This window comes from Corvus kubaryi, unplaced genomic scaffold (genome assembly GCF_017639235.1).
Source record: "Corvus kubaryi isolate FWS band 111438036 unplaced genomic scaffold, C.kubaryi_AGA036_p1.0 37392, whole genome shotgun sequence".
Taxonomy (NCBI): Eukaryota; Metazoa; Chordata; class Aves; order Passeriformes; family Corvidae; genus Corvus; species Corvus kubaryi.
This window is the reverse complement of record NW_024581131.1, coordinates 8,766,565-8,784,894: the sequence shown is the minus strand read 5'-3', so window position 1 is coordinate 8,784,894 and position 18,330 is coordinate 8,766,565. Positions and strand designations below refer to the sequence as shown.

Sequence of the window (18,330 nt, the reverse complement as noted above, 5' to 3'; positions counted from 1 at the left end):
CGGTTCTTAGCTTGCAGAATACTTTGTTGTTGTTCTTGTTAGCCAAGGGCTGTGCACAAGGTAACACACTGACATTCATACCAGGTTTTCAATTAAGTTTTAAACACAGTGCTGCTGATCAAAGTCAGAATTGAGCTTCTTGGTGTTCATACAGTCCCCTAGCATACATCTGTCCACAGGCTAGTAAGGCAGCTGGCACACTGAGTCTGCCAGTAGCAGGATACTGGAAATCAAGAGAACAGTGAGAAAAAGAAATCTAGAGCTTTGCCTTCAACGTTAAACACAGCACTACTCAGTCATTTTAATCTACCATTTTTCTCACTTTGTGCATTGTTTTTTGGAATGCAGGTATCACAGAAACACAAACTTCAGTGAAGGAAGGATAATGACACTCAAACGCTTTAATAAGCATAAAAATGGCATGACCTGTCACAGAGCTGGGGGAAGCTACAAGACAAGGCAGAGAGTAAGAAAAATAGTATCCTTCCCCTTGTCTTCTTGTCATAGTCCAGACTAGTCCCAGGCAACATGCACTTGAGTAGGCAAAAATCCCGGAAATACAAACCTTCCCAGGTAAGGATGGAGGTGTCACAGAAACATCCTCCTTGCCAACCTGCATACCCTCATGGTTCAGAACCAGGAAGAACAAACAAAGCTGACACAAAGCTTAACCATTTACTTATCATTTATCTGTTTTGACAATAAGCACATTATTTTTGGAACTCTGGGGGAAGTTTTTCGAACTGCAGAGCTGTGGTTGGTTCTGCCCAACCTACTGCCCAACCCCTACACCATGTTGCTTCCTGTTGCTCTTTGAGTCCAACTCCTTCCTCTCCCAGGAAGGCCTGAACACCAAGGGCAAGGAAAACCATTATGAACACAACATGGAGAGTGCCCCATTCTTCAGTGCTGCACAGGGCACAGAGCAGATCACAACTATCAGGATAAGAAGTTTCAGGTAAGACCTTTTTCCTAGCATTCCTGAAGTCCCTGGGAGGAATCTGCTTTCTACAGGCATCTTTGGAGAACACATCTACCAAAATAATAAGCTTTACAGCATGATTAGTGCATGAGGCTTTTCAGAAACTCCTGAATCAGCCAGATGTAGACAGTTCCCTTCCTCCCCCACAACGTATCAAAATGCTCCATCCATGACACAGGCAAAACTGCTAAGATTCACATCACTACTTCAAAAGACACAAGAGGAATGCTTCAGTGAGGTAGGCTCTTTACGCCTATGTCTGTCTCAAACAATGTATTCCCTTTCAAAGGCTATTTCTTGCAAATGGCTGACTTTCCTGGGGATGTTTCAAGAATGTACCAGCACAGAGCAGATGCCTTAATGGAAATTTGCCCTGAGCTGTTAAAAAGATAATGTAGTTCAGAAAAAAAAGGTGGAAATAAGGTCTTCTGAGGCAACGGGGCAATCTGAGCCACTGTCCACACACCCAGAGCTACCTGTAACTCTCCTGCTGTAGCACCTTAAAGAGAGAGAGCGATGGCCACCAAAAAGCATGCCCAGGCATGTGGCTGGTAATTAGACATCTTTTAGGAGTGTCATTCAAACCTCAGTTTCATTCCCTGCATCATTGTTCTTCCCACGGAGATAACAGCAGGTTTGTTCTCTACACTGTTACAGCCTACAGCACACTGGAACAAGCTCAGCTCCAGCCCAGTCAGGCAGGACCCTCACTGCTCCCAGCAGCTCCTGGGGAAATGCTACACCCCAACTTTGCCTTGTGCCGGAGTCCCTGAATTTAAATCAGCAATGGCAACAGTTTATCCTTGGCTACTCCTGCCATGAAGCACTGAACGGATACGGCGCTCGTCAATAAGCACCCCCAGGCTAGTGCAGCCTTACAGCATCACTGTTAACCGAGTTCTGCACTTCTATGTTCAACCAGCGAGGGCTTCGTTGTTGCTTATGGCGTTTTTCCCCCTTACAACAGTAATTGAACACATTCAGATCAGTCTTTGTATCACTGACATGTACTTGCTAAGTAATGACCAAATGAAAACCACCACACTCAGAGAGCTGCAGAGTGAAGCTGTCAGCATTTACACAACCTTTTATTAGCAAACAACTCCCACTGCACGAACACCACCTCTGGAGGAAATCTACCACAGTATTGCAAAATTACAGGATGCCATTGTCAGATCAAGATAGGAAGGAGATATCTCAGTATTCTTTGCAATGTAGAAGTTCAGTCAATATACCATGTACTCTATGTCATAAAGTATGTAAGAGCTTCAACAGCAGACTCTAACTCCCTTCTCTACAGTCCCCTCAAAAGCAGCTTTCCAGTCAGTATGGTACTACAGGAAGACTTTCCTGGTAATATCCATAACTTTCACTAGAATTTACAAGTTCTCAGATATTACAAAACTGGAATGCCCTGGCTAAGAATAAATCTCTGCTATAAAATAGAGCTTATTCAAGCTTGACAAGAGAACTAGAAATTACCAAGGCTTTTGCTCTCTCAGAACCTAAGCAACTAAGGCAGTACATTTAGGCTGCAACAACAAAGAGGTGCCAATCTCACGGCATCTCTCTCCATTGCTCTACACTACCTTCTTATCTAACCTCATATCTGTATTTCTCATCCACCCTGCTCCCTTCCACGTGGAAGTAGCACCTATTCAAAATGAAAAGTCCTTCTGTGAGCATTTAAGTGAGACTTCTCGACGTGGGCAAGCTGCTAGCTAAGAACCAACAGCAGGTCTCACAGCTACCCGCCCCAGCTACAGAACTGCCTTTTCCCCATGAAGCATCCTGGTGTTCCTGAGAGAAAATGTAACAACTGGATGCACTGTAACACCTCCTGGGCAGAACAACCAAAGCTCAGCTCCCATCAGATCTACTGTTGTTATCTTGCCTGAAAAGTTTTAGCAATGATCTCCATATTCCTTTAATGAAAAAATTTAGACCAAGTTAACTAATTGCAGAAATTTTTAGAGTTTCAAAAAGCAAAAAGCACGAACAAGAACCAACCTCCCTAAAAAAGCACTATCAAGTCCCTGTTCCTTTCAAAAACTCCTTTAAATAAATACCATACTTCTACCCTATTAGATTGAAGCAACATTCCAGAAACAGGTATCAAATTTTGTTACCCAATGAGTTGCTTACAGGATTTCCTTTGTCATACAATAACCTTATCCCAAATATTCTTTTAAAGCAAGGATGTATTAATAACCATTTCACCAAACAAACAAAAGATAGTGGAAAATCAAGATACTTGCAGATAGCCCTACCCAAGCTTTGCTCCGGAATGGGAACATGGAACTCTGACTCAAACCAGTTTCAATGAAACTAATACTTCTCTTAAAACATGACCTCCATCACCTCCTAGGAGAGTTGCATGTTACAGAGAGCAATTTGAGAGCCACAGCCAATGCATCTAGAAACTTGTTTCATGCATTACTCCATGCCCAAAAAATCCATTGGTGGATAAAAAGCTGTCAAAACAATGGCACATGTGGAACTGTTTTAAATGGTATTACTCCTTCTGCTTCCCTCATACTTTGCAAGTCTCTCCTAATGGATTTTAAAAAACCCTCAAAGAAATCCTCAGTGCAGTCCTCAGCTCCCAGCCCTCAGGAATGCGACGTTCCTGCCCACTCAGCACACAGCCCAATGTAGGGCTGTGCACGCACAAGGAGAGGCAGCGTTACAGACACACTCAAGACAGACACAGAAAGGACCAAACCACATCCTCGTGTCCATTTTCTAACAAGGTCCATAAAGATGTCAGGTTTTGTGTAGCCAACTAGCTGCACTGTCTGTTGGCAGGAGCAGAAACTCCTTCAATCTGGCAGAGCTGGCATTCCAACAGTTGACATACTTACCCTGCAGCCTCTTTGATTAATTTTGAATTCAACCCAAATAGGAGCTATATGGATGTGTTCAGTTAAGTAAAGGAGGACGGAAAGAAGGGGAAAGTAGTCCATTTTCACTGCAACACATTGCTCACTTTAAGCAGCATACCATCTGGGCTGAATGTAAAAAAAACGGACTCATGTTTCACTCTGAAGGGGACTGAGTAAGGAAAATCAATCTGTTTTACCAGCCACTTCCAAAAATGTTGGTATCTAAATATTTAATATTTCCTGAAAAAGAATCAGGGAAAAATAAGTTAAAGGACAAGTCATACTGAGCAAGCACTTTGCACTGTATTAAGAAAGCAAGTCAAGGATATCCTTCACAAAACCACCTTTACCCGAAAGCACTCCAGAGAATTGTGCACATTACAGAACAGATCATTACTGATCACACAGCTCCATACCAGAAAGTATAATCAGTACAAACAGGCAATCAGCTTGGCCAAGGAGGTTTTGAGGAAGAAATACAAGACACTTACGTCTTCAATGCCCTCATGAACAATGCCAGTAACTTCAGCCTCTTGGCAAAAAGTATCTATCACCAAGGATGAAGCATGAACTCTTCAATGCCAAACCTCTGGCATGTCTTTTCTGCGAATCACGGGATCTTCACTGGATACTTTCAATGGATTGCTGCTTAAAGCTTTTCATATGTGAAGAGCATTATTTTGATCAGGCTGGCATGTAGCTGTGAGGCTGAATGGTTACTAATGATACTTTCCTGTCACACCATGCACACATTATACTCCATACTCATTTTTCATTTCTGCTTAAACCCGTGCCAGGTACAAATCCACACCAGGTTTGATATAAACACATCAGAAATCTGTTTTAACTCTACTGAAATCTGCAAAATGTTATGAAAACAAAAGGAGAGAGACTACAGTGAGTCAGCCGCTGGAATTTGCAGCAAGATGGCATCAAAAAGACATACCTTCAATACCTGCCAATATTTGATCACCAGGAAAACACATCACAACTAAAGAAAAACGAGCAATATTAGCAGACTTGAACAAGCACTTTTTGATGTTCCTCTGTGGTCTTAAGACTGCAAATAAGCAGTGTCAAGTGACTGGTAGGCTATTACAAGATTTGATTCCTCAGAGAACACAAACTACTTACAAACACTTACTTTCAGGTCCACTTCCTTCTGTAAATTTAGCCCTTCAGCACAAATGTTTCTCTTCCAACTTCTTTATATTGACATGAAGCATCTAACTCATGCCATGTCTTCTTCACAGAGACCTACTAATGTAGGTGATGCACTCAGAGGAGGAATTCAAAAGCCAAGCACGAAGAAACTGCTTTGCCTATAAACTTCAGTTCTGCACGTGCATGCACAAACTTCACTGGCAATAGAAGTATGTTGTCAGCAAGATAACACCAGTGGCATTAAGGCAGACTTGGCTTAACACTCACTGCACTGAAACACAAGGCAGAGATGATCTGTGCTTATGGGAGAAAGTCAGGAGTCTCAGCCACCCAGAGAGACTGTGGAACAAACTTGCTCAACCTCTTTACTGCATGCACTTCACCCCTTGTTAAAATAAAAACAAGGCACTAGTTTTGAAGACAAAGGTGCCCATACTGACTTCAAGCATGTAGGGTATTAAAAGATTGCTCATTAACAGCACCAAAAAGGTAAGGAAAATACATCAAAGAAGATGAAGTGTACTTTCCATCTCTCAAATAAACATTCTGGTATTACTCAAAAAGTTGTTTGCAGCTGAAGGTTCGTAAGTGCATCATATAAATCAGCATAAATGCCAGTCTTCAGTTTGATTTGCTTTCCTATGCTCTGCTGCAAAGGTCCTTGCCAGAACAGAAGAAAAGCATGCCAGTGCATACTCAGGCTGGCTTTGGGAAGCAAAGAATAAGACAAGCTCTCTCTTGCTCTGCAGTAAAACCTCTGACAACACCTAAGCCATCTGCCACAAGTAAAGGACACCTGCTACTGATTATCTGACAACTCAAATCCCCTTGAACAGTTTTAATCCCTATCCTCATTTAAACTGCCTGATGTTTACAGTGCTTATGCTATATTAGAAGTTATGAGGGTTATTTGTAAAGGCAGATTGATAGTCCCACTGCAATACAAGTGCTGAAAAATGTTTCTTCACTGAAGCAGCAGGTAAATTAGTGATTACTCAGGCAACTGCTCATTGATCAGGTTCAACTTTCCCTCCTTCAGTTTTCCAACCACGATCCATGAGATGTGGTATATTTGGTATCTGGCATTTTCAAGATTTAAAATGGATCAGTCCTAGCCAAAAGATCAGAAACTCCTACGGTAACTTCAAATTAAAGGCTAAATATTACTGAGGGAAGTCAAAGACAATGGGAAAACCCTCTCAGAGCACTAGAATGAATAGCTTCTTTTAATTTAGACAGAAAAACTACTGTGGCAAGGAATACTGACTACTATCCAATGCCCATCATTCACCCATTACTTCCTCACTGCAAAAGCTGCCTTTGTTGAACTGGAGATCAATTAATCCATCAGGGTCCCCACCATAAATAATACAATATGCACAGAACAGAGTATTTTCTTCTAACTATCTTACAGCATTAGTCAAAGCAATTGGCACATTCCCTGTAGTAGGTGGCTGCATTGCAGCACTTAGCCATGCAAGCACCTTAATTAATCTTTTAAATCATTCCCTAATAAACAACCATTTGCTTTTTCCTTGCAACAACATGTGCAGGAAGTGAGCCAAGGTGAACAGCCTTACTTTAATCCTGCAGACTTTGTGGCTCGATTCTATATTTGGGGGACTGGGCATTTCACTAAAGCTTCCACATTTGCTTGTCTCAGCAGCAGTGCAGCTGCTTGAGTACACACCAAAAATACATCCCGCAGGTCTGCGGGCTCTCGCCACACTTAGTGTGGTGGAAGGGAAACAGGCTATGGGCCATTAACAGTGCAGAGTGAACACAGCTCCAAACTAGTACAGTTTAAACAGAAGAAGGAAGCAGAAATAAGCAGGAAGGAATACTTTAGATTACTGAACTAATGCACCTCGAAAGCGAAGCATTCCCCAGCAAGAAGGTCAAATGGAGATTTTATGCTGTTCTTATCCAAGCTAAAGCTATCCACACTGCTTCCTTAAAGGAGCAGGAAAGATAAAAACATTTTATTTTTAATACCTTTGAAGGACACCAACTGTGTGAAGTTTAACAAGGGCAAGTGCTGGATTCTGCACCTGGGACAGGGCAACACTGGTTGTGTGTGTAGATTAGGGAATGAGAAGCTGGAGCAGCGCTGTGGAAAGGGACCTGGGGGTCCTGGTCACTGGCAAGTTGAATCTGAGCCAGCAGTGCCCTGGCAGCCAGGAGGGCCACCCGTGCCCCGGGGTACATCAGGCACAGCATGGCCAGCCGGGCAAGGGAGGGGATTGTCCTGCTCTGCTCTGCACTGGGGCGGCCTCACCTCGAGTGCTGGGGCAGTTTTGGGTGCCACAATATAAAAATGATATAAAGCTGTTAGAGAGTGTCCAAAGGAAGGCCATGAGGATGGTGAAGGGCCTTGAGGGGAAGCCACGTGAGGAGGGGCTGAGGGCACTTGGTCTGTTCAGCCTGGAGGAGACAGGGGAGACCTTTGTGCTCTACAACTTACCAGGAGTTGAAAAGGAGGGACAGACACTGATCTCTTCTCTCTGGTGACCAGTGACAGGACCAAAGCGAATGGCCTGAAGCCATATCAGGACAGGTTTAGGTTGGGTATTAGACAAAGGTTCTTCACCCAGAGGGTGTATGGGCACTGGAACAGGCTCCCCAGGGAAGTGGTCACAGCACCAGCCTTGACAGAGCTCAAGAAGTGTTTGGACAATGCTCTCGGGTGTGACTCCCAGGGTGGCCTGTGCAGGGCCAGGAGTTGAACTTGATGATCCTGATGGGTCCCTTCCAACACAGCATATTCTGTGATTCTATGGCACGCTGCTATAACACCACCCTGAGGAAAACATTATTTTTGTCTTCACAAAAACAAATTACTAAATGATTTATGCACAATAATGCAGAAGACCGACAAGAAATCTTGGGACAGAATTTAGATTTCATTATTCCTGTCTTTCATTTAACAATACACTTGCCATCGGTTTTCGTATCAAACAGATGTACCTAAGAGAAATTAATTGGGGAGTAAGGGTAAACAAGAAGATAATAAGCTCATGTGATCCATCATACTACTCCGATTTCCCAAAAAACACGCCAAGCTGACATTCTGCCTGGAAAATACTGAGATCATGCCTGAAATGCAACAGCAGCAAGACTGAGTTTGATTCATTCAGCATCAAATTTAAAGGAGTAACAAACAGCAACAGAAGTGATGAAAAAAACCCCTTCCATTTAACAAGAAACACTATGGTTATTTTATTGTTTTTCTAACAATTGCAGGGGCTAAATTTTAAAGGTTTAAATTTCCTCGCATGATATTCTATGTCAATAAAAAGCCTATCTACCACAATTAAGTTCAAGTTCCCCAATCACCGAACCAGAAAATTTACTTTCAAAGATCAAAAGCTTTTAATTGCTCTTTGAGACTTGTTTCTGCAAGGACTTTTTTTGCACTGTGCAGATGCAAGGGGTCATAAAAGGCTGCTGTTAACCACATTTTCTTGCTCAAAAAGATGTACTGAATTACCTGCATTTCAGGGCCTTCAGAGAGGATGGTTAGCTGTGCAAACTCTGGGATGTTCAGCCTTACTAGCTGGGCAAATTCATCTAGGCCTTACACATGATGTAAGAAAAATCCCACAGTTTTCTGTCTGGAGAAAACAACTGAATTCACTATTAGGTTATTTCCCCACAGGCAAGTGGTACTTCAAGCTGTTCTGTTGTGTCACATGACAACCCCTTAAAGCACTGCACCAATGAGAAGTAATCACAAGGACTGCCAGAAGTTAACTGTGAGGCTGTAAAAGTGTTAATTCTCTGAAAAAAAGACCTCCATAATGTCAGTTGCTCTAGGAGCATTTCACTATGGCAGTGGTTAAAGTATGCTCTAACTTATAGGCATAAAACCCACTAAAGTCCTTTGGAGTTGGTAGCCGATACAGGACACACTCCCCCCTCTTTTGTATCCCAGCATACAAAAACAACAATGCCCAAATATGCAGCAGTACGAAAACAGAAGGGCAGAAAAAATGCTTCAGCAGGATGCTAATGAAGTATCATCTTGCCCCTCCTCCAATGATCAATCACTCAGCACTTTTAGAATATTTAATATTTCTGTAGTCTTACGTCTCACCTCACAGATCAGACATAGAATCAACCTTTGCAAGTGAATGCAGTTTAAGCAAGAGTTATGTGAAAAAAAAAACCCAAACAAACAATAAACAGATATTAACTGGTAGGCAAAATGGTGTTTCAGCCAGCGAGAAAAAAAACCCCAACCATACAAAATGACAACCTCTGCACCTACAGAGATCATAGAGTCCAAACCCATGCAATGATGACGGTATGGAATGGTATCACCGGTCAGGAGCAGAAGCACTATATCAAACTAACTGCTGCTTTGTGTACATGGCTGTGATTACCTAAAGGCACATGTCCTCAACAGGATTTAAGCTGATCTAAATCAGAGCAAATAGCCCCATCTTTCTTCAACCCTGGCTATAAATTCCTGTCTTTCTCTTACTGCAGAAACTCCAATAGGTGAGCAGCAAGCTTTAAAAAAAGTTAACCTAGAGCTGTAGTTCTCAGTGCTGTCTGAGTCAACCCACCACAAAGTTTCAAGAGCTTATGCCATCACAGAAGAGAGAGAAAGGAACATACATGCCCCCACCAGATTGAGAACACAACAAGGACTGTAGCCTTTCTCAGGCTAAGTCAGGTAACCTAAAGCAAATACTTCTGCCATTTTCAACTGCAATAGACACCACTTAGTCTCATAATAGTTGTTTGTCTTTAACAACCATGCCACGATTGCTTATTTAAGCACCAAAGTTTTGAAGAACACAAATTTCTTCTTGGTAGCTGTATATCCAAGTCTTCCCCAGTAAGGAAAGCTGCATGTCAGAACCAGACATGCCACTCTGTGTCCCAGCATAGATGTAAATGGTGAAGGCTGGTTTCTGATACTGACATCTTACTGGTGCTACAGAAACTTTCCTGTCTGACTACCCAGGAGTCACTCTGGCAGTCACACTCCTACGACCAGACACTTTCACTGCTGGGACTGAAGCCCCTACACAGTGGGTAGCTACAGTGACCCGATGGGCGCCCTACTTGACTCCCTGCACACCCCACACTCACACAGTCAGACAAGGTTTCCTTACCGGATAAACCCTGGTTTCCCATCGTAGAGTCCCAAATCTCTGGCTCCTTTAAGTCATTTAATCATGATGCATAACACAAAACCAGCTTCATCTGGTGCCTCTGGAGAGGGAGCCTGAACAACGGAATCCCTGGGCTTTTATACCTTTTATACCTGAGTCCTTGGCTCCTGCTATGTGCCAGTGTCAGGTCACCTGGTCAGTGCCGGTTCCTGGGGTCAGCACCAGGTCACAGCCCCGACCTTGTCTGGGGCTCCCGACATTTCTCTCACGCAGGACACAACCTGCAGCTCTCACTGCAACTCCACAGCCAGTACCTGCTCCAAGTGTATCCCTCGGCACTGGCGAGTGACAATTTCAAAGGTGTGCTAGAGACAAAAAGCGCAGGGCTCTGAAAGCAAACTCACTGTGTAATAACAGTGGAGAAAGCAAACCAAGATGAAATGGTGATAATGATTATCTTCCTGATGACGGAGATGGCAGAGGGACTTGCCCATCTGGAGAGTTTGCATTTAGGATCTGACAGCACATCAGGAGGAGAAGGTAAGCTGTGGTACTGGTAATGAGGGGAGAACTTGGGCTCTGAGACTACATGAAAAGGTCACACCTCAAAAAGAGCCAGGAAGAAACAGCTGGGCGTGAGGCTCCACAGAGGAACCAAGTCCAAGAAAGGCTGGGATGCAAGACAGAGTAACAAAACAAAACATCAACAATGTCCTTAACAATAAAGAAATAACTCATAACCTTTCACTCAACAACACTGAGCTAATTTTCAAGTGTGAGGAGATTGATGACAGATAACCATGATTTTAATCTAGACAGGAGACAGATCTGCAGACATCTCTACCGTAGGAAGGCAACTCAGCTCCTGCTTTGAAGTCTTGCCCTAAGAAAAGAAAACCAGGAGACCAGAAACCTCTCTCCTGAGGCTCCTAAAAAATCTGGAAGAGGAACAAGAATTTTTTTCTAAATATACTGAATCAACAGTTAAAATTAGGAGAAGAATTACCAGAAGACAATCAGAGTCAAGGAAAGGCAGCGGTTTAAGAAAAGGGAAGTGACTGTACTAGGTGGTAGTGACAGCACACAGACAGTGAAGATGGGATAGTATTCCGAAACAGAAGCATCACCTGGAAATAGATGGTAACCTCTTCCAATACATGCAAATCTAACGAAGAGATAAGAGTGAGACTGGAAAGAGGGCATACATAAAGACCATGTGTATTGGGTGACAAAACATGATGCAAAGTGAACTTAGAACATCCCTGAATCTTTAAGGAGAAAGGCAACTCATTCCTCACCAGGTGCATAATGCAGAACTGCACCCTGTTAGAAAAAACAATTTCAACAAAACAAGCCGAAAGAGAGCCTTGAGTTCAGAGTATCAGCAGGCTGGGTTATAATCAGCTGATTTTCATCTACCAGATATATGACAACACAACACGCCATGGGGCAGCCACAGCAACACCCTTCAGACTGTCCAGGAGCTCTCACCACTCTCACAGTATTTTGGAGACCCGTGCTAACATACTGGTCTAATTAACCACAGGACACAAGCATTTTCAAAAGTCACGGCCTAAGTCTATTGGAAGAGATTTTGCCATTCCTTCAGAGTTGAGAGGTTTCTTTTTCTAGAAGACTGTGTATTTGCTTTTTCCTGTAGCTTTGGTCACATGCCCTCCACTAGGTAAGTCTCAAAGACAGTTAAGTGGGGACAGAAGATGGGGCTCAGGAATGACAGATGGATACGAGTCATGGTTATTTATCTGAAGTTGGAAATTTCCCATAATCACTACCAGAAACCTAGAAGATAATCACTTCAAGTGAAAAATAACAGCTTTTATAACCATTTACTTAAAGTGTGATTTTCTCCCATTCAAACTGGGCTCTTTGATGCGCTCTATACAGCAATAATAAAAATTTATACAGAAGATAAAGTTACTCAGTGTTTGCTGCACGGATTAGACTGCTGCTGCTTTCTGTAAGCAAATCAAAACCAGAAAAATAAATGTCATTTGCATTTTGTCAATAGGAAACATGCTGTTAGGCAGATATATGGCAGGGATTATACTGAAGTGAGGGGCTCATTCTTTTCACTGGAGTTTAGTTTCACCTTATCTCTTTCACTTACTCATTGTACCAGAAGCCACAGCCAAGAGCAATGATGTTGTTCCCCTGTAGAGGAATATACAGAGTGCCTCCACACAACAGGACATTAACACGGGGTGCACAGTGGGGCTGTGCAATCTTCCTGAAAGGCACTGGTGGCTGATTCTTTCCAGCAAATACTGCCACAGCAAGATACCATTCCAGACACCACACACTCCAGACTGCTCTCAAGCCGGCAGTAAAATCAGGGGTTGACTGTAATATAGGTAATCTTGCATTTTGGCTTTTTCAACACTTCCTGCATTTAACAGCACAGCAAAGAGTAAAGAATACTGGAATGAAGGTAGACAGAGGAAGATTCAGCAAAAAGCAGAGAAGCTCTTCATGAGTGCGTGAGAAAAATGAACTTTCCCCAGGAGCAGCGGATGCAACTGTAGACAGTGTCTCTGGAAAGGGCCACAAAACAAAAAGACCAAGATTCTGTCTCTGTGGTATACTAACTTTCTTCCTTTTCCCACTTTTTGCGTCCTGACAGTTGTTTCCTTTATTTCCTAAAATTCTCTGAAAAGTTTCTCAGGGGGAAAAAAAAAAAAAAGAAAGGAGGGAAAGAAAGGAGGGAAAGAAAGGAGGGAAAGAAAGGAGGGAAAGAAAGGAGGGAAAGAAAGGAGGGAAAGAAAGGAGGGAAAGAAAGGAGGGAAAGAAAGGAGGGAAAGAAAGGAGGGAAAGAAAGGAGAAAAAAAAGAGAAAAAAAAGAAGAAAAAAGAGAAAAAAGGAGAAAAGAGGAGAAAAGAGGAGAAAAAAGAGAAAAAAGAGAAAAAAGGAAAAAAGGAAAAAAAAGGGGAAAAAAGGGGAAAAAAAGAAAAAAAAAGGAAAAAAAAAAGGGAAAAAAAAAAGGGAAAAAAAAAAAGGAAAAAAAAAAAAAAGGAAAAAAGTAGCACCTGCTTTTTAGATACCTATCCTGGTCTCAAAAGAAAAAAATATGTTATCCACTGTACTCAAAGTGCCCATGAGACAAAAAGTCTCAGAAAGAAGCTTCCCAGTACACTCTAGTTAATAAAGATTAAGCATTTACATACTTCAGCCCCTAATCCAAATATTTTGGGTGTCTCACGTGAGCCCTCTTGCAGCTTCCAAATCCGGATGTGTTTCATTCAGATGAGTCAATCCTGGGGACAAACCCAGCAAACAAAAATGAATACATTTCCGGTTAACTACGAAACCATTCTTGCCTTTTAAGGTTTCATTCAACATTTTTTGCATCAGGTATTCTTCTCCACTGAGCCAAATCAAAACTCAGGAGATCTCTAAAACCCCATGCTGTAACTCCACACATCATTTTCCTGGCTTAACAAACAGAAAGCCCCACATTCCTTCTGGCACCCATGATATCTATGTATGCTACAAAGTGTACTTTCTGTAGAAGCTGGGGCGAAGACATGTCCAGACAGAGCGCACCAAACCGGCAAATGCTGTGAGGGCTGCGGAGCAAACCCATGAGCTGAGCAATCACCTGCAGAGCTGCACAGACTGGGATCAGAAGAAACCAACAACATCTCAAGAACCTCATGAAAATTTTCAACAAAATGAAACTCTTAGTATCTCAGAGAACTCAAAATGCGTAGACAAAAGATGTGGATTCTACATACTCAGTAATAGATTTTTGATTCTCAATGTGCATACCACTTGGTTCCAAGGCAGGATACATTTGTTTTCACACAAAATCCAAACTGGAACTTAGGATGCATGAAGTTCATAAATTTGCCAATCTTTTTTTCAAGCTTCTTGGAAAATAAGCATTATCACTGCAGTGGCACCTGAGGCTGGTGAGAACAGAGGTTCTTCAGCACCTAGCTGAGCACAGTAATGAAACAGCAGTTTCAGCATACTGCCATTAAGGGTTAATTCCAGTTTTTACTCTTGTTGGCCCAGTTGGCTATTCCCATAAATACCAACCCAGCAGATATAATTGCAAAGCAGGTATATTTGGTTCCAGTCACTCTGCCAATTTAGCAGCAACTAATGTTTGAAAATTGCAGGGTGTAAATTTAGCACAGTGGGTCTCACATCATGTTTTTACTGCTAGAGACTATTTAATTAACAAGAATTAAAAGCAAGATACCATACTTTATGAAAGCTTTTCTGGTTTTCCCCCAAATCCCTGGAAACAAAGAAATAAGAAAAATCAAACTGTATTGACTTGGTAATGACAACAACAGTGCAGCTCAAAACTGTGCATCTCTGAGTTTCAGCAGTCATTTTTTTCAAGTTGATGAGCAGAGAATTGCTAGTGCCAAGCCATGCCAAGACTTCTGCCAAGCAGCTATCAAATCTTGGTAAGACAAAACAAGCAGCAGGAGACATCTTTGGAATACAAGGACAACCAGAACGTATTTTCTCTGAACAATGTTCAATTTTCTTTCACAGCCCCAAGAAATCAGCAACTGGCTAGCTCTAATTGTGGCTCTCCCACTACTATTCACATACACATTTGCACCTTCCTTTCTGTCCTTATCACACACTAGAAGAAGTTCAGAAGATAATGTACATAATAGGTATTTTTAAGGACTTAAAATTACCTACTTTGGTAGGTAATACACAGTGCTAGACTGACAGCCACTGCCATCAGAGAGACCACCCAGTGTAATGCTTACAGACACTAGCCAAGGTTTCTGCTACTTAAAGTGTGCAACAGAAGCAACAAAAGCAAAGCAGCCTCCAGCCTTTGCATTTCCACGAGGCAGCATGTCAGTGCATCACTGCTGTTATGACAACTCTGATTCTTCCTTGGCAGAACAATGTCTCAACCCACTCGCAGTCCTTACTTGCTTCTGCTCATTTGGGGTTAGATTTTCTAACCAATTACCTAAGCAGACTTACTCCAGACTTACTAAGATTGTCAGACTTTCAGCACCGGAGCCCTGTCACACATACCCTCTCTTTAAAAAGATAGGTCCATATTTGAAAGAACAGGAATCTTGCTGAATATTCAAAACTCACTTTTCTCCTGGGGAAACCTGAATTGAAGACACGTAGGAGCAACAAAGTTCTTAAAAAGGCACCTGAGATTCTTCACAGACTCATTTCTCCAATTTTGATTCCCAGTTACTGCAGTAATTTTCTTGAAAGTCAAGGTGACACATTCTGTTCAGATCTTCTGTTGAAGCAGTCACAGCTCCCACAGTCTCAACTGAAAAGCCCAGTAAACTGCAACCCTCCATACACTGAGGCTTTGCCTATTCTCTGAAGCTACTCCATTAGCATCAGAAAAACAGGTCTCACAGGTGAGGTACAAAGCTCTGAGATAACAGACCCTGCTATAACTTTGGAAAATTAGTTAAACACTCCAGAAAGGTTTCACAGACTTTGCATCAGACAAGATGCAAAGCAAATGGAAAAAAAAAAGATTAAAGAGAGCAAAGATTTTCCTCCTACAAGACAAGTAGGAGGGGGCTTTCACTTATCACAATTATCTTCCCTAAATTTTCCCTTCAGTTTTATTTCCCAATGCTGGCAAGTTACTGAAGTATGTGGAGATGAGTACTTTAGCAAAATAATCACTCTCACAAAGAAAAAATATTTGGCCGAGAAGACAAATCCTGGGCTTGCATCATAAAGACCATGAACTTGGGACCACTTTTAATATTCTTTTTATTACAAACAAAAAAATCTCACTATCATTCACGATGCTTCCAAAAAAACCCCCATGCTTTCATTGTTATTATCACTAATGCTGAATTTAACAGGATAGCTGTGCCATCCTATTAGCAGGAGATATTACACAACACAAAAAGACAATAAGCCATACTGTCTAGGACACAGGATAAGCAACCTCATGAGACTGGTGATATCACTGGCTAACCTGTGACCTCATATGTTATACAAGACATCAGGCTGCTCTGTTTCCAGAGACCCCCCAAGCAAGCGCCTCGCAGCCCGGATCATTCCAGACAGGCCTTCGTTCATCAGTATGTACGAGGATGCTCATCATTCATTGTAACAGAACATGAACTCCTTGCATTCAAGACCTAGAAGAACCGAGTTTTATGAATGACATCGACAACTCAGTCGCATTCTGTTCAAGTCTGGAACAAAGCCTGTCTGCATCTCACACTGCTTCATGTGGAATGAGACCCCTGTGACCCTGGTGACCAGCACAAACACAAGAGGATAGCTGACAGTCAGGACAGGCTTCCTTCAGAATACCTCATTCATAATTTAACTGTTAATAGCCATGCAACTGGAGTGGCTGCAGGAAAAATTAACTGTACAGCTGTCTGTTATATTGAAAGCACTTGAATTGTGTTTGCTTTCTACTTAAGCAACAGTGCTTCTCTTTAGTTCAAAGGTTAGTCCCTTGGACAAGAAAAAAGGTGTGAAGCTCAATTAATAAATAGAATTAATTTAACTTCATTTTTAATCACTCAAGGAAAGCTGAATGTGATTACTATAGTCTTTCCCATCTTCCTCATCTCCTATACAATTAATTTTCACATATTCATTCACAATATAGTCCATAACATAGAAAGGAAACATTTATGCATTTGTTGCTTCACTACAAGTTTTGTATATGGATATTTCTGATTCAGGAGGTTAACACAAAAACAGTATTACTTTTGACCATGTACAGTGACCCATATTCTGTGAACAATCTGAAAGTCTAAAGGAAAAACTGACACAGAAAATACAATGTAGTGCTAAAATTCACCCAGGATCAAGAAACTTTGTTCAAGCTGTAAGTGTCCTAGATCATATTCTTATGTTTCATACACAAAGCAGATGACGTGGCTGAACCAGAAGCACTTTATATTATCTATTAGCTCCTTGAACTATAGCTGTGTTTTGTCCAGATTTTCCAAGAAATAAATCTGAAAGTAATACGCTAAATCTTGACTGCATTACAGCTGACAACTGCACAAACAAACTTAACTGAAGTGTTACCACCACCAAACAACAGCTGTTCATTCCATGTGTGAACTCAAAAGAGAGTCATGTGAAAATGACCAATGATACAGCATCCCAAACACAGACATCCTTAAGATGAGGATGAAAATTCTTGCTTCCTTGTGCCTTACCTGATCACCAAGTCCATTCATATGATCAGAAATGGTAGAGTATCCTTCAGCAGTCTGGAAGCTTCACCCCAAAGGCAGGAATATGTTCTCACAGAGACTGCTAGCACAAGGTAACTTTGCAGTTTCATCATTGTCATCATTTGAGTGGCCATTATGAATTTTTCAGTGTATTGCAGATAACCCTGCTGACATTCTTCATCACACACAGACACAGCAGACTGTTGATCACAGAGACTGCCAGAGACGGGTGGCGACACAACTTTTCCAGTATGCCCACATAGCTTCTGTGTTTCAGAAGCACCTTGGCAACAAGAAGCACATGCTAACAGAGATGCTTTGTGATCAAACACTTACTTAGCACTAAAAAAATTTGTATGGCAAGATCAAAACCACAGTAAAACTTTAAATGTAAGACAGCAAAAGTTTCCTTCCCCCATGTATTCCCCAACCAAAAGCACAAAATTCATTGTTCTACTGGAAACCAATTACTCCTTCCCCATAGATCTGCCCAAGTCTTAATTCTTCTTTCTGTTGCATCTTTATAAAAGAGCTGCTCCACTGAAGCTGTTAAAATCTCACTCGAGTAAAGCACAGAATGAAGGATTACTTTTGTTTGTAGAAAGTAAAGTTTTAAGCCATTTTACTCAGACTTAAAAAATACCCTTTTCCCTTTCTCAATTTGCTGCCTAGAAAGGTCAACAATAAATATTCTTTTTAATACATGGAAGAACAGATTTAGGAACATAATGTAGGTACACTGCTGTGCAAAATGCAGGTACATTGCTGTGCAAAACATCCTAGCTGCAACATATTCAAGTCAAAACTCTCAGTTTGACAACTCCTCCGTGAAAAACTATTTACTAAAAGTAGCAGCATCTTTTGTATCCTCCTTTTTCCCTGAAGAGAGGCAAGAGTGACTACAAACAGAACAAAGTGCGGCAGGCTGAAGAGATTAACTTTTTAGTGTTAATGAAATTTCATCATTTGAAATTTCA

General features: G+C 41.7%; 1 protein-coding gene across 3 annotated transcripts in view; it reads right to left on the bottom strand.

Moving 5' to 3' along the window:
* LDLRAD3 (low density lipoprotein receptor class A domain containing 3) overlaps positions 1 to 18,330 on the bottom strand; it is a 119,965-nt gene that overhangs the window by 73,098 nt on the left and 28,537 nt on the right. The gene's annotated exons all lie outside the window — the stretch shown is intronic.